The 12,714-nt window shown below is 50.8% G+C and overlaps 1 protein-coding gene across 4 annotated transcripts in view; it reads right to left on the bottom strand.

Moving 5' to 3' along the window:
* The window catches only part of INSC (INSC spindle orientation adaptor protein), a 131,849-nt gene that overhangs the window by 117,564 nt on the left and 1,571 nt on the right, over positions 1-12,714 (bottom strand). The window contains exon 1 of one of the 4 annotated variants that reach the window (XM_073808645.1): positions 6,340-6,450. The exons of the other annotated variants lie outside the window; for them this stretch is intronic. The gene's annotated coding sequence lies outside the window, so the exon portion shown is untranslated. Of the gene's footprint in view, positions 1-6,339; positions 6,451-12,714 lie in introns of those variants that run through there. 4 annotated transcript variants of the gene reach the window in all.

Below are 12,714 nucleotides of genomic sequence, written 5' to 3'. Positions count from 1 at the left end.
GAACATCACCTCAAGCAAGTGACAAAAGCTTCCATCACCAGCACTGGGACAGTCCCCACAGCCTGTGCTCGCTGGTATGCTAACCTCACCTCATGCTACTACTGCCCAACATGCATAGCTTGGATCCAGTCATGTAGAACCATCAGATAAACCCAAATGGAGGGGGATATTCAACATAATAACTGGCCTATACCATTCAAAACACAAAGGTCAAGAAAGATAAAGCAGAGGAATTGCTCTGGATTAAAGAAGACCCAGGAGACATGATAACAAAATGCCATCTGTGGGTTGGACCCTGAATGGGCGAGGGAGACAGGAGAGCTATAGAGACATTATTGGGACAGAATTGTACTGTAGTAAGAGTATATCTTTTTTTTAAGGAAATACACACTTAAGTATTTATGGGCAGAGGCACCATGTCTCCGATTTACTCTTAAATTGATCAGAAATATGAATATTTTATATGTATTCATATACATGTATGTATTCATATATACATATACATGATAAAACCATAAATATATAATTATAATAAAGTATAAATTATACAGATAATTGAAGTATACATAAATAAAAAATAATGTATTTTTTATATTGTTGGAGAGAGAAAGAATGAATAAAAATGAAGTAAATGCAGTGTCTTGTAATCAATTAAGGGATACAGATAAAGAAGGATTTATTTTATCAGTCTTGCAAATTTTCATTAGTTTGATATGATATCAAAATTAAAGGTGACATAAAATTGTTTGTTTTTATGTTTGCTGAATGAATAAGTGAGCCCATATCCAACCATGACCCTCCGCTGCTTAAAATACCTCAGGGGCTGCCCACAACTGTCATGATAAAAATCAAAACACCTCAGCACAGCCATCAAGGCCTGACGCCCGTCGACAGCCCTTTGTAAAGTCTCCCATCTCTCTCTCATCACTACTGACCAAACCCTCGCTGCCTCAAGTCCCCCAGGCTTACCACACGAGGCAACATTTCTGTGCCTTAGCATGTGCCGGCTTCTCGGCCTAGAAAGTCCTCCTCTTATCCTCCCGGAATCTTCCTGTTATCTTTCCAGATCCAGACCAGGAATTTTCACCTCTGGTAAGGCCTCCCTGATTGCCCCAGTTGGGGGTGACACTTCCTCTTCTGATACACTAATACCTGCCATGATCATGTCCCACAGACAGGCTTGTCACTGTTTGCTCACAATCCTGTCTTGCCTTGAGGACTGGGATATTCCCGACACCTGTATGCCCAGTGCTCTGCACGGGCCCTAGCACATGACAGGATCTCAGTTAATACTGCAGCATGGATACATGAATAATAGTGACTAAACTTTCTGCATCCTCCAAGAGAGCTCCCTGACTTCAGTCTCTTTCACGATCCTCAAAAAATACTGAAGAATAAGGGAAATTAGTTCTTCTAATTTTATGCATGAGGAAAGTGAGGCCCAGAGAGGGTAAGAGAAAACAATGTACCCAGAGGCTGAGCTAGGGCTGGAATCCAGATCTCTTGCCATCAGCCCAGTGTTCTTTCCCAGAAGGTAGGTGGGACAAGAAGGAAGAATACGTCATTTACAGTTGACCTGTTCTGTGCTGGACACTACACTTCAATAAACTTTCCAGTTCTAGCATCACCACTGCGTCATAAGGAATGCCTTTTTACAGACGTGGAAACAGGCTCCGAGCCAGATCTGTCTGATGGCAAAGCCCGTGCTCTTTTCTCTGCACGTGGACAGTATATGCAGCCCACCTCTGACCCTCTATCAGAGGCAACAATATGGCCTGAGTCAATCGTTCTGTCCCTTGACCATGTCTTTTAAACCAGCACCACACACAGACCCACAAGGCAGCCCACACGCCCAGACGACAGGCTGCATTTCACATGGCTTCCAAACCCAGGATATTTGGTTTGTAAGACAAAACCTCCATTTCTCCAGCAGAAAGTGAACACTATACACAATTACCCAGCCAAATTGCTGACGCTTAGACACTGCCTCACGCCGAACAGGGTCTGGTCTGCCCAGAGACATCCTCAGAGGATCCAGGACTCCCCCAGAGCTTGGCACTGAGGGCACCATGTAGCAGGAAGACGGGGGACTGGGCTGGCTGGATCACAGTGTCTGGGTGTAGGCTCGGTCCCCAGAGATTGCTCCAGGGAAGAAGTGAAGTCACAGAAGCGCACCCCAAGGGAGTGCTTGGCAGGGAGGGGGCGAGGTTGGCAGGGGTATCCCTGCCCGGCCTGGGAGGCCTTCCCCACCCCACCCCTGCTTCCCACAGGGCAGCCGTCTCCATCTGAGGCTGGAAAGGCCAGTGACGCTGATGATATTCAGGTCCTAGAGCCAGAGAAGGCAAAGCCCTCAGCTCTTCCCCAGCTGGCCCAAAGGCCTGGACTTCCCTGCTTTCAGGGCCTTTGAACTGGGGAGTGGTCAGTGGACCACAGACCACAGTCTTCACCACAGACTCCAGCGTCAGACAGACCTGGGGTGAAATTGTTGCTGGCTCTGACCTTGGGCTAATCATTTAACCTTGCTGTGCTTCAGTTTCCCTATCTTTAAAATAGCAGCGCCTGTCTCCCAGCATTGTTCCAGAGGTTTCCTGAAACAAAAGATGCAAAGAGCCTAACAAGGGGGTTGGCCTTTAGCAGACACTAAAAAATGTGAGTAAGCGTGAGTACGCCTTCCCCCACAGAAGTTCTGACTGCCTCACCCAGTGCTCTCTTGCTGGATTTGAAACCTGTTTTCACCTGGTTGAGCTTAAAGTCCAGGGAACACCCAGAATCCTCAGCAGAGATGCAATCAATCAAGTCTTAGTCTTACCTTTTTTTTTTGAGGTGGCATTTGCCTGGGAAGGTACAAACCCGTCACCCGCACCGACCCACCAGCACACCGCCCAGTGCCAGGCATCTCCTGAGGCCTCAGGCCAACGATTCCTCCTCCCCTTTGTAACCAAGTGCTTCTGGGAGGATTAATCTTGAACATGGGAAACAGCTGCCAGCATTGGGTGACTTAATGCATACTGAGAAGCAAGATCTCAACACAGTGCCTGAAAGCCCACCACGAGAGTCCTTGTAAGTAATCTTTAGTGCTAAGCGTTGCCCCCCACTCCTCCCCTTTCCAAATACTAATAGCCTTGGGCAGGTTAAAAGAATCAGTCTTAGAGTAAATTAGTTAGGGGTCTCGCCAACTTTGCAGTGTGGCTAGAGCCCTGTCCTGCATTCAGATGACCCTGGTGACACACATCTCTTGCAGATAAGAGGTGACAAATGACTTTCTGACCACATGGCAGACTTGAGAGCCCCTCATGGGGACAACGAAAAACTGAGCACTAGCCTATGGCCTCACAGATCCAGGGGAGGGGGCAGAAGGGCCCTTCGCGTGTGCCCATGCTCTTCATCCTGAGCTCCGGCTCCAAAGGGCCATCCCTGATCACAGACCATGTGGTCCACGTGGTCTGCTCTGAGGGAGGCAGAGCTTAGGTCCAAGAGACACGGACCTCTCAGCAGAGCCCTGAGCCTAGGCGGGGTCACATGAGGAAGGGGTGGCCATAGGGCCAGGGCCAGGCATAGGGCAGGGGTCAAACTCCTTCGGGCACCCAGACACTCATGCTTTTGAGACAGGGAGAAGCTGGCAGTTGAAGCAGTCAGAGGAGGGGACATTTATCAATGGCCCAATTCATTCACAACAATCCCCATTGTCTGAGCCAGCACAGAGATGGGCATTTTCTCCCAGAGCTGCTGGGAAGAAAAGCCCCAAGACATGGTCACAAATCAGAGCCCCAAAATACAGAAGCCAAAATTGAGACATATGGTTTGAAAACCAGATGAAATATTTGAAATTGGAGATGTCCCCCCAAAATTCCATGCAACGTGGTTCTCATCCTCAGAGACCAATAGAATGCTTAATTGCTGATTGTTCATTTATTTATTCTGATCTCTCTCTACGAAGGATGTAGGAGTTTACAGCTAAAGATGGGTATAATATAAAGTTATTAAAGCAGAAATTAAAATTCAAAGCCATGTTTCCAATGAACACGTTTACTAGGATGAAGCAATATGATGAACTAAGAGCTTCCTGGCAACCAGAGTAAGAAGGTAAACACACAGGTGATGTCATGAGCTCAGCGGTCACACAGACCTGTAGAAATCCCTTGAGCACTCTAAGCTTCAATTTCCTTGTCAGAGGAAAAAAAAAAAATGGGACGATTAACCTAATAAGGTTGCTGTGAAAAGTAAATGAAATAAAGCATGTATTATAGATTCAATAAATAGTGGTTGTTATTATTACCATTTTGGGGGTTGTCTGATTTCTCTTCTTTAAATTGGAACTATGTGACCTTAATAGGGTTGCCTTGATGCTCTATGAGTCCTAATTGTTGCTCTGAAATTCCGATTGGTAGGTATATGTATTTGATGAACTAAAACTGGGGAACCAGCCTGGGATCCACAGTGGGTACCTCATTTTCCAGAGTCTTTTCCTGAGTCTTAAGATGGCTGGGGGCCTCCACAGATAAGAAGGCTAGGGGAGGCACAGAGACTTCCTTCCCCACCACCTTCACTCTGTAAAAGGCTGCCCAGCTGACCACAGCCTGCCCTTATTTAACCATCCTCCCCAAAGGTCAGGTGGAGGACCAGGCCAGGGAAAGGTAGGTTCCAGCACCCCCTCAGGAAATGCATGAAGCCCATCTGCTCCCCTGCATACTGGAGGAGTTGGTGGGGTGAGAACTCAGACACTCCTTAGACCAAACCATAAACATTTAGAAAGAGAAAGTCAGTGTCATCTTTCTAACTTCCCAACTGAGGAAGCACATTTAGTGAGGGGCACCTCATTGAGACCTGTCCACAGGAGAATGGTCAGGATGGGAGAGGTCTAGAAGCCGTAACAGCAGCAGCCAGCTAATATTTGGGGCACCTACTCTTCCGGGCACTGTTTCGTGTGTCCCCAGTCCCCAAGGGGAGGAGGTCAGGGAGAACAAGTTTCTGTCAAAAAAAGAGATAACCACTGGAAAGGAGCAAAGCAAAGGCTCTCCCTTTCAGCCTCACCTGCAGATGGGAGACTCAAAACAGGGTTGACTAAAACCAAAGAAGAGAAGAAATCAGCCCAGCTCAACTCACTTCTCCTGCCTGTCAGATGACTGTCTGGGCCCAGCCCACGGAAGGCTCACTGCTTTTCTGCTGCAGGGGGAATCCAGAGAATAAACTAGAGCGTGGAGCAAATTACAGGTGCTGAGCTCTGCCTCAGATCCCAGACTGGCCCTGCTTGCCTTGCCAGATGGTCCTTTTCACTTCTAAAAAGGCAAGACTACTCCAAGAGCAGCCTCAGTTCTAGATCAAATGGGACACTCTGAAGGCATTGTATCAACATCTGCCCTGACCCCCCAGCCAAAGCCCCCGGCTTACGGTACTTCCTACTAAAGCCAGTTTCTTAGACTTGTCCAAGGTGCCACGTGTAGGCTAAAGGGGACTGAAAAGGGGGCCTAAAAGGCTGAGAGTGGGTCAAGCCAGGGGTGCATGTTTGTGCATATGCGTTTTGCACACGGAGATACCTGTTGGATATGTGTCAATGTCCTCAGATGTACATACTGAAAGCAGGTGAGTGTTTACACGGCCCTCCTGAGATACAACATGTGCAAGACTGGTGTGGGTGGCGGGAAGGTGTGCACACATGAGCAGCTGTGAGTGTGTGGGTGTGGGTGCCCTGTGTTTGTGGGTGGGCATGGCTGAGTGGTCCTCCCACCTCCTCCTGCAGTGACAGTGGGGCTGTCTCCGCAACCCTGGCCAGTCAGCCAGGCTGGCTCAGACCCCCATTCAGTCCAGTGTTGGCGCTGAACTCCTGCCCCGATCAGAGTCCTGAGAAACCAAAGCCGAGTGACCCACAGAGAAGACATCCCAGCTGGGGACCAGTCGGGTCACCCTAGGAAGTCTGAGTTCAGATAACACTCCTTATCCCCAGCTTCTGTCTTCATCTGCTCACTCACACACATGCAGCCATCGACACACGACCCGCTCAGCCCCAAGGAGCCTGCCTACCACACTCACCAATGCACACCCAGCGTACAGACACGGGGCAGCAAGGGCCACGCAGACACACGTGCCACCTATGGGCGCACTCCAGGCCCACCTACACAGAAGTTCCCACACATAATGACACACTCACACCCTGGGACATATGCTAGAAAGTTCCCTCTGCTCACATACCAGCCCAGACACACGTCCTCCCACTGGCGCTCGCTCCCACTCACAAGCACTCACACTGATACACTTACACCTACTATCTAAATAGTCACAAGCATGCTCTGTCCCGGACCGGGCTGGGCACCGAATCCAGCCTGGGGAGCGCCGCATACTTACTCCGAGCGAGTGAGAGCGCCTGTGCGCGGCTGCATGCAGCGGCCAGGCCAGCGGCGGCAGGCACAGCTGGGGCTGCAGAGGCTGCGAGCAAGTGACCTGCTCGGTGGCCCAGCCCGAGGGCCGCCGGCTGCCCGCGCCCCACCCCGCTCTGCCCCCGCCCGCCGCTCCCGCCCGCCGCCGCAGGACCTCCGGCAACAGTCCGCTCGCTGCCAAACCTCTGCCCCGCGTCAGCCACCGCTGCCTGCAGTCTCAGCCGGGCTGCGAGGCTCTTTTGGTGCCCCTGGCAGTGCAAACTTTGTGCTCTCGGCTGTGGGGAGCCCTGGAATGGGGACGCGGTCAGGTCTAATTAGAGACCTGGCTCGCACGGGGCCGGGCGGGAGTCACGGCGGGTAAGCACCCCGGACCCTCGGAGCCGTCCCGACCCTGGTGCCCACATGTGCCCCACATGCCAACATCTGGAGAGTAAAGGGAGTGCGTTGGAACTGAAACAACACAAGGAGGGGTTTGGGTGCGGTTCACACGCTCTGCGGAGGGAGCGCTGAACTTTGAGCAGCCCCCAAACGCCTGGAACGCCACTTGGTTTATTGACCCTCAGGTGCTTCCCTTTGGAACCTAAGTCGCTCACATAAGATCGCTGACCTGCCAGAAAGGACAGAAGATGGTTGCAGACACTCGTTTTAACTTGGGACACATCAAACTTCCGCTCTGCACTTAGTGTCAGATGGCTAAGTCTAGAGAAGAAGGCTGATTCCCACCCCAAAGCTCAGGAATGTCGCATTCCATCCAACCCCCTCCACCCTGCCGTGAATCATTCCCCACCAGGGGCCTGGAGTTCCTCTACCTACTCTGGGGCCACCAAGGAAGAGCAGACCCTAGCCTCCCTTGGGCACTGTTTCCAAATTTGAACCTGCTCATTGGCAGGAAGTTCTCCTTGGCATCCAACCTAAATCCCTCATGTGCAACTACTGTATGTCAATATGCTCACGCTTTGTGTTCAGGGACAGGAAAACCGGTTCTGTCTCCAAGACACAATGATCACTCCAAGGTCCCATCTCAGCCTCTCTTCCTTGACGCTAATACCCGTGTTCCCTTTTTCAGGCCCTGGCTAAAAATGATGATTGCTCCCTGGCCCTGGACACATTGCAGCTCCTGACCTTAACTCAACTGCCTCAGCTCTCTGGGGACCCCAGACTCTGTAGATGCCCAAGTCATCCTCCTCAGACAAGCCAGCTTTGACTGCAGCCTCCGTCCATTGGAGACACCCTGATTCTACTCCCCAGATCCTTGAGAGGGGCTTCAGTTCCTATCTCAGCAAAGGCTGTCTCAGGGCCCGGGGACAGAGCTTGAAGGCCCAGCCATTCACCTGGCTATGCGTTAACACTGAAGCCACAGCCTTCCTCAAATGGGCAGTTTCCTGAATCTTTGAGTCCATTTCTGGTAGATCAGGTAGTGTAAAAAAAAAAGGGGGGGGGGCTTCCCTGGTGGTGCAGTGGTTGAGAGTCCGTCTGCCGATGCAGGGGACACGGGTTCGTGCCCCGGTCCGGGAAGATCCCACATGCCATGGAGCGCCTGGGCCCGTGAGCCATGGCTGCTGAGCCTGCGCGACCGGAGCCTGTGCTCCGCAACGCGAGAGGCCACAACAGTGAGAGGCCCGCGTACCGCAAAAAAAAAAAAAAAAAAAAAAAGAGCCTGGACTTTATCCTCAAAGAAACCTAACCTTGCACACTGCCTCTATACATTCTAGTTATGCGTCCTTGGACAAGTCACTTAAACTCTCTGAGGCTCAGTTTTCCCATATTTACAATGGGGATCATGATAATCTCTGCCTAGCTCATATGTTGTTGAAAGTATGAGATGAGCTCAGGAATGCAAAAGTACCTGAATAGCTAAGATAGTTTTTAGTATGCTAGAAATGGAATGAGGCTTAGATCATGAACAGGATAAATACTAGCAAAAAACTTCAGAAATATTTCATTCCCAGGTACAAACTCTGGGTCCGAGTTTCAGGTAAAGAGAGGAACAGACTTGGATTTTTAGATGTTCCCTTTAGGACACTTGGTATGTATGTCCCCCACCTGCATTCCCAAACACACACACACACACACACACACACGCGCACACACACACATCCACGTTCCCAGATACATACAGCACAGCCCAGCCTCCTGGGCTCATGTCGGCCCCATAGGCCCCAGCCTCTTATACCCTCGCTGGCCGTCTCTCCATTCCCAGGGGGCCTTCTCATGGCTCCAGTCTTGGCTGCAGCAACTCCAAGTCTCCTTACAGGGGCCCTGGCAGGCAACTCCTCTCTCCTTGCCCATCCTTCTGTGCCATGGCCCCCGCAGGCCTGAGACTCCAGGCAAAGGTGGCAGAGGCCTTCTCCAAGGCAGCTCAGAACTGAGGCTGCGGGGGGAGCTCCAAATTGGAGCACCATCCCCCTCAGCCTCCTCCCCTCCGCCCGCCTGGCTTCCCAGTGCCGTCCTGCTTAATTCTTAATGGAAATTCCATCCCCGGCGCCGGCCCTGGCTGCCTCAGGGAGTCCAGGCTTGGGCCAACAGCAAACTCCACCCAGAGACAGGAGGCCTGCTTGGCCATATAAACACGTACATACATACACACTCAGCAGACAGACATGCCCAGAGTCATTCACAAACTCAGAGAGTCTCACCTAGACACATACCCAGAAGGATAATAAGTATTATAATCACTAGCATTTACTGCGTGGTGCTAAGTTTTTTGTAGTTATCAACTTCCCTAATCTCACGATTACACTGGGTTCCTGGACGTTAGCTATTATCCCTAATTTACACATGGGGAAACTGAGGCACAGGGAGTAATAACTTGCATAAGTAATAATAGCCTAACACGTGAGCACCAGGAACCATGCTCAGGGCCTTATGTGCATTGTTTCATTTTGCCACCATGGTAACATTTTGTAGAAGTTATTTTTATTCCCATTATACAGACAAGGAGAATGGAGGCCAGATGGTTTAAATCATATGCCTGTGGCCTCACAGCTTGTGAGATGAAGGGAGACTCTATATAGATATGTGTGGGAGCCCTCATGAGTGAAAAGGGAGACATACAGGTAAACAGATACATGCAGACTCTCAGGGGCACAACCACAAATAGGTCCTTCTACCAAAGGAGAAGCCACAGAAATGGTTCAGAGCTGCAACAGGCAAGGGTCCCCTCTAGCCTGACGCTGTGTTCTTCTTCCCTCCCAAAAGGCCCATCCCAGCTCCACCAACTTCAGGAGTCACTTCAGGAAGGACAAGTTAGACCTAAATGAAGGGCAGATTTCAGGTTTACAGTTCAGTCAGCCAGCCTGAACTACAGTCAACCCACAGCCTCAGCTCCAAATCTAGTTTGCCCAGCACACCGCACATGGTCACCGGAAGAAGTCTCAGGTGCTCTCTTCTAAAGGGATCATGAATGAACCTCATGCAGGTAGCACCTCAAAGACTCTGGCACTGTCAGGAGCTGGCCAAGGAGGGCTCCTGGCCCCCAGCCCAGATGAGGCTGCACAGGACCCACAGGACAAGACATGGTACCAGAGCCCAGGCCTCGGGCAGAACAGAGCATGGGCTGCCCAAGGGAGCTGGTGCCAGCTCCAATCTTGCAGAGAAGTGGCAAGACTTTGCTGGGAGGAGGGTGGGCACAGGGCTATGATACAGGACAAGTCGCAAAGTCCAGAGCCCTGGGAGTTGGGAGAACAGGACTGCAAAAGAAGAGAACAGAAGAATTTAGCAGTCCAGGAACTTGTCCACTGCTGGAAATTTCCATGCTAAGTTAGACATCTCCAAGCAGGGGCTGTGCTGGCACTGGTGCTCATTCCCAGCAGCCCCAGTAGACTGCTCAAGAAGGTCTGCCATGGCCAGTGTGATCCCCATTGTCTCTCGTCATTTCCTACCCCATTCCCCTCCCAGAACTCCTCAACTGCTCCTGCTCACAAGCCCATCCATTCTGTGGTCTCAGAACAGCTCAGCATGGCAACCTTGTGGGACATCTACTTTGGAAAGGGGTTTTTCCAGAGAGACGTGCACAATTTAACCTGGAATCATGCAGCCAGGCAATGGCTCTAAGAGGAGGAGGCGTTCAGAGCCCAAGAATCTGCATTTCTAAAAGGTTCCCAGCTGATGTGGATGGTACTGGTCTGGGGGCGTCACGCTCTGAGAACCACTGCTTTATAGAATAAGAGAAAGTCAGAGGTCGTTCCAGCTCAAAACTAAGGTGCAGCCTAACTTTAGAGGGCAAATGGTTTCTTCTGAAAGGCCCCTAAAGAAAGAATTTCCATTCCTGTCAGTAGTCTGTACTTTCCTTTCCCCAGTTGCCATCTCCCCAGCTTCTGCGCTGGCCCTGCCCTCTGTTGGTCAGTCTCCCTTGGACTTTGTGATGGCTCTCTCTGCCTCAGTCCATCTCAAGTAAGACACAGCATCCTCCACTCTGTCCTCCACCTACTCAGAGAAGGTTATCAAGATGAGGAACCTGCACAAAAATAGCTGATGACCAGACAGGCTCTCATTTCCGAGGACTGAGATATCAGATCAGAAGGTCCTGACGATCGCAGCTGAAATGCCAGCCCACCCAGAGATATGAGCGATGGGCAAGGATCCAGTACCCATGGCTGTGACCTTAAGTCCTGCAGTCCCCTCCTGCAGCCTTGAGACATGCCCATGGAGATGCTGTCTTGCCTCCAGGGGTGATGGTGGGATAGGCCACTCAAGAAGGACTGGGAGAGGGGAATCTGGACATAGGCCGGTGTGGACACCCCATTGACTCACTCGGGCCATCTATCTCTCTCCAGGCCTTCCTCTACAATGCTCTCAAAAGGGGAAATTTCCCTCAACTCCCAGAACCAGTGTGAAAACCTGTAATGTAACTAGGATGAAGGATGTAAGGACCAGAAAGGCCCTCAGCGATCTCTGGGAGCAGGGGTTCTGAAATTTTATTACCCACCAGAATCACTGGGTCGGGGAGGGGAGTGAAATGCAGGTTCCCAGGCCTCCCTCAGAGGTTCTGATTCAGTGGGTTGGTGGTGAGCTGAAGCCTGGGTACCTCTCTCTTCCCAATCCATGTTCAGTGACTTCATGCTGGTAACTTTAAATTGGTCATAATGGAGGTATTTATTTACACCACAGAAATTGGGCAAATACTACAAATCAGGGCATTTTGTTTTGCTTCACTTTGGTTGGCTTTGGAAAGCCTGTTGTGGACAACTTCCCAGCCCGCTGTGGGGCATGTGCACCACTATTTTCAAGTATCTCAAGCAATTATGATGCAGGGCTTTTTAAGAAAAAATTGATCTAGTAATTAGGTTCTAACTCAAACCCTTCATTTGACAGGGAAACTAAGGCCCAGGGAGGGAAGGAATCCTGGTCGAGGTCACCGTAGTAGGCCCCTTGTGGGATCACGGCTGCTCAGTTCAGGACAGCGGGGGCTGGCAGGCAGCCCTGTATTTTTCTTGACCCTCTCCTGCAGCCTCTCCACCACACACCAGCTGTGGCTCATTGGCTAAGAGAGGCACGGCAGGAAGGTCTCGCCCCTTGTAAGCCAATCAGATTGACTTTCATCAGCATTTAGAATTTTAATAAGTTGGACTAGAGGTTATTAGTGGCCAGATCACCTGACTGGAGTGCCCTGGCCAGCAGTGCCCTCAGCACATGAACTCCAGCTGCTTCTGGCCCTAGGACTACCCTGCCCATCCCAAGCCTTCACTGTTCAACTCTTCATTAAATTCAGAGAAGAGTTGACTTTCCTCCCAGCAAATTCCCTTCCTTAAAGTAACAAGCTATTTCCCATTACTTACAAGCAAAATCATCTTGAGAAACATAGCCACAGAGTAAGTTAGTGAAAATAAGAGCCCGAGATTCCTGCCCCTTTTTCTTTCCCATATTTCCCACCCTCAGACAGGATGCAAAAGGAGAGTGTGCAAATATGCAGTTCTCCAGGGTGGTGGTTTTCCAAGAGTGGTCCTAGACCGGCAGCATCAGCAATTCCTGGCATCGTATAGGAAAGGCAAAGTCTCAGACCTCCTCCAACAACTACTGAATCAGAAGCTCTGGGGCTAGGGTCCAGCAAGCTGTGTTTTAACAAGCCTTCCAGGTGATCAGTATACCCGTTACACTCTGAGGACCACCATCCTAGCAGGAAGGGCTGTAGCTTCTGCCTCCCTAACAATGAATTCAAACGCTGTTGAGCCGGGAGGAAAAGCGATCAGGGTGCCAACTGTGTGGCCAGCCACACTCCTCCCTGGCTAGCATCCTTGTCCCCACACTCCTGGGCAATCTCAGGCATCCGAGCTGTGGCCCTGCATCCCAAGCTAAGACAGAGGCCCTCTTTCCAAAGTTTAAGGGGTAGCCCCTTTCCAAAAAC

The sequence above is a fragment of the Tursiops truncatus genome, chromosome 8, assembly GCF_011762595.2.
Source record: "Tursiops truncatus isolate mTurTru1 chromosome 8, mTurTru1.mat.Y, whole genome shotgun sequence".
NCBI lineage: Eukaryota > Metazoa > Chordata > Mammalia > Artiodactyla > Delphinidae > Tursiops > Tursiops truncatus.
The sequence above is the reverse complement of the archived record's forward strand: the minus strand, read 5'-3'. Positions and strand labels throughout refer to the sequence as shown.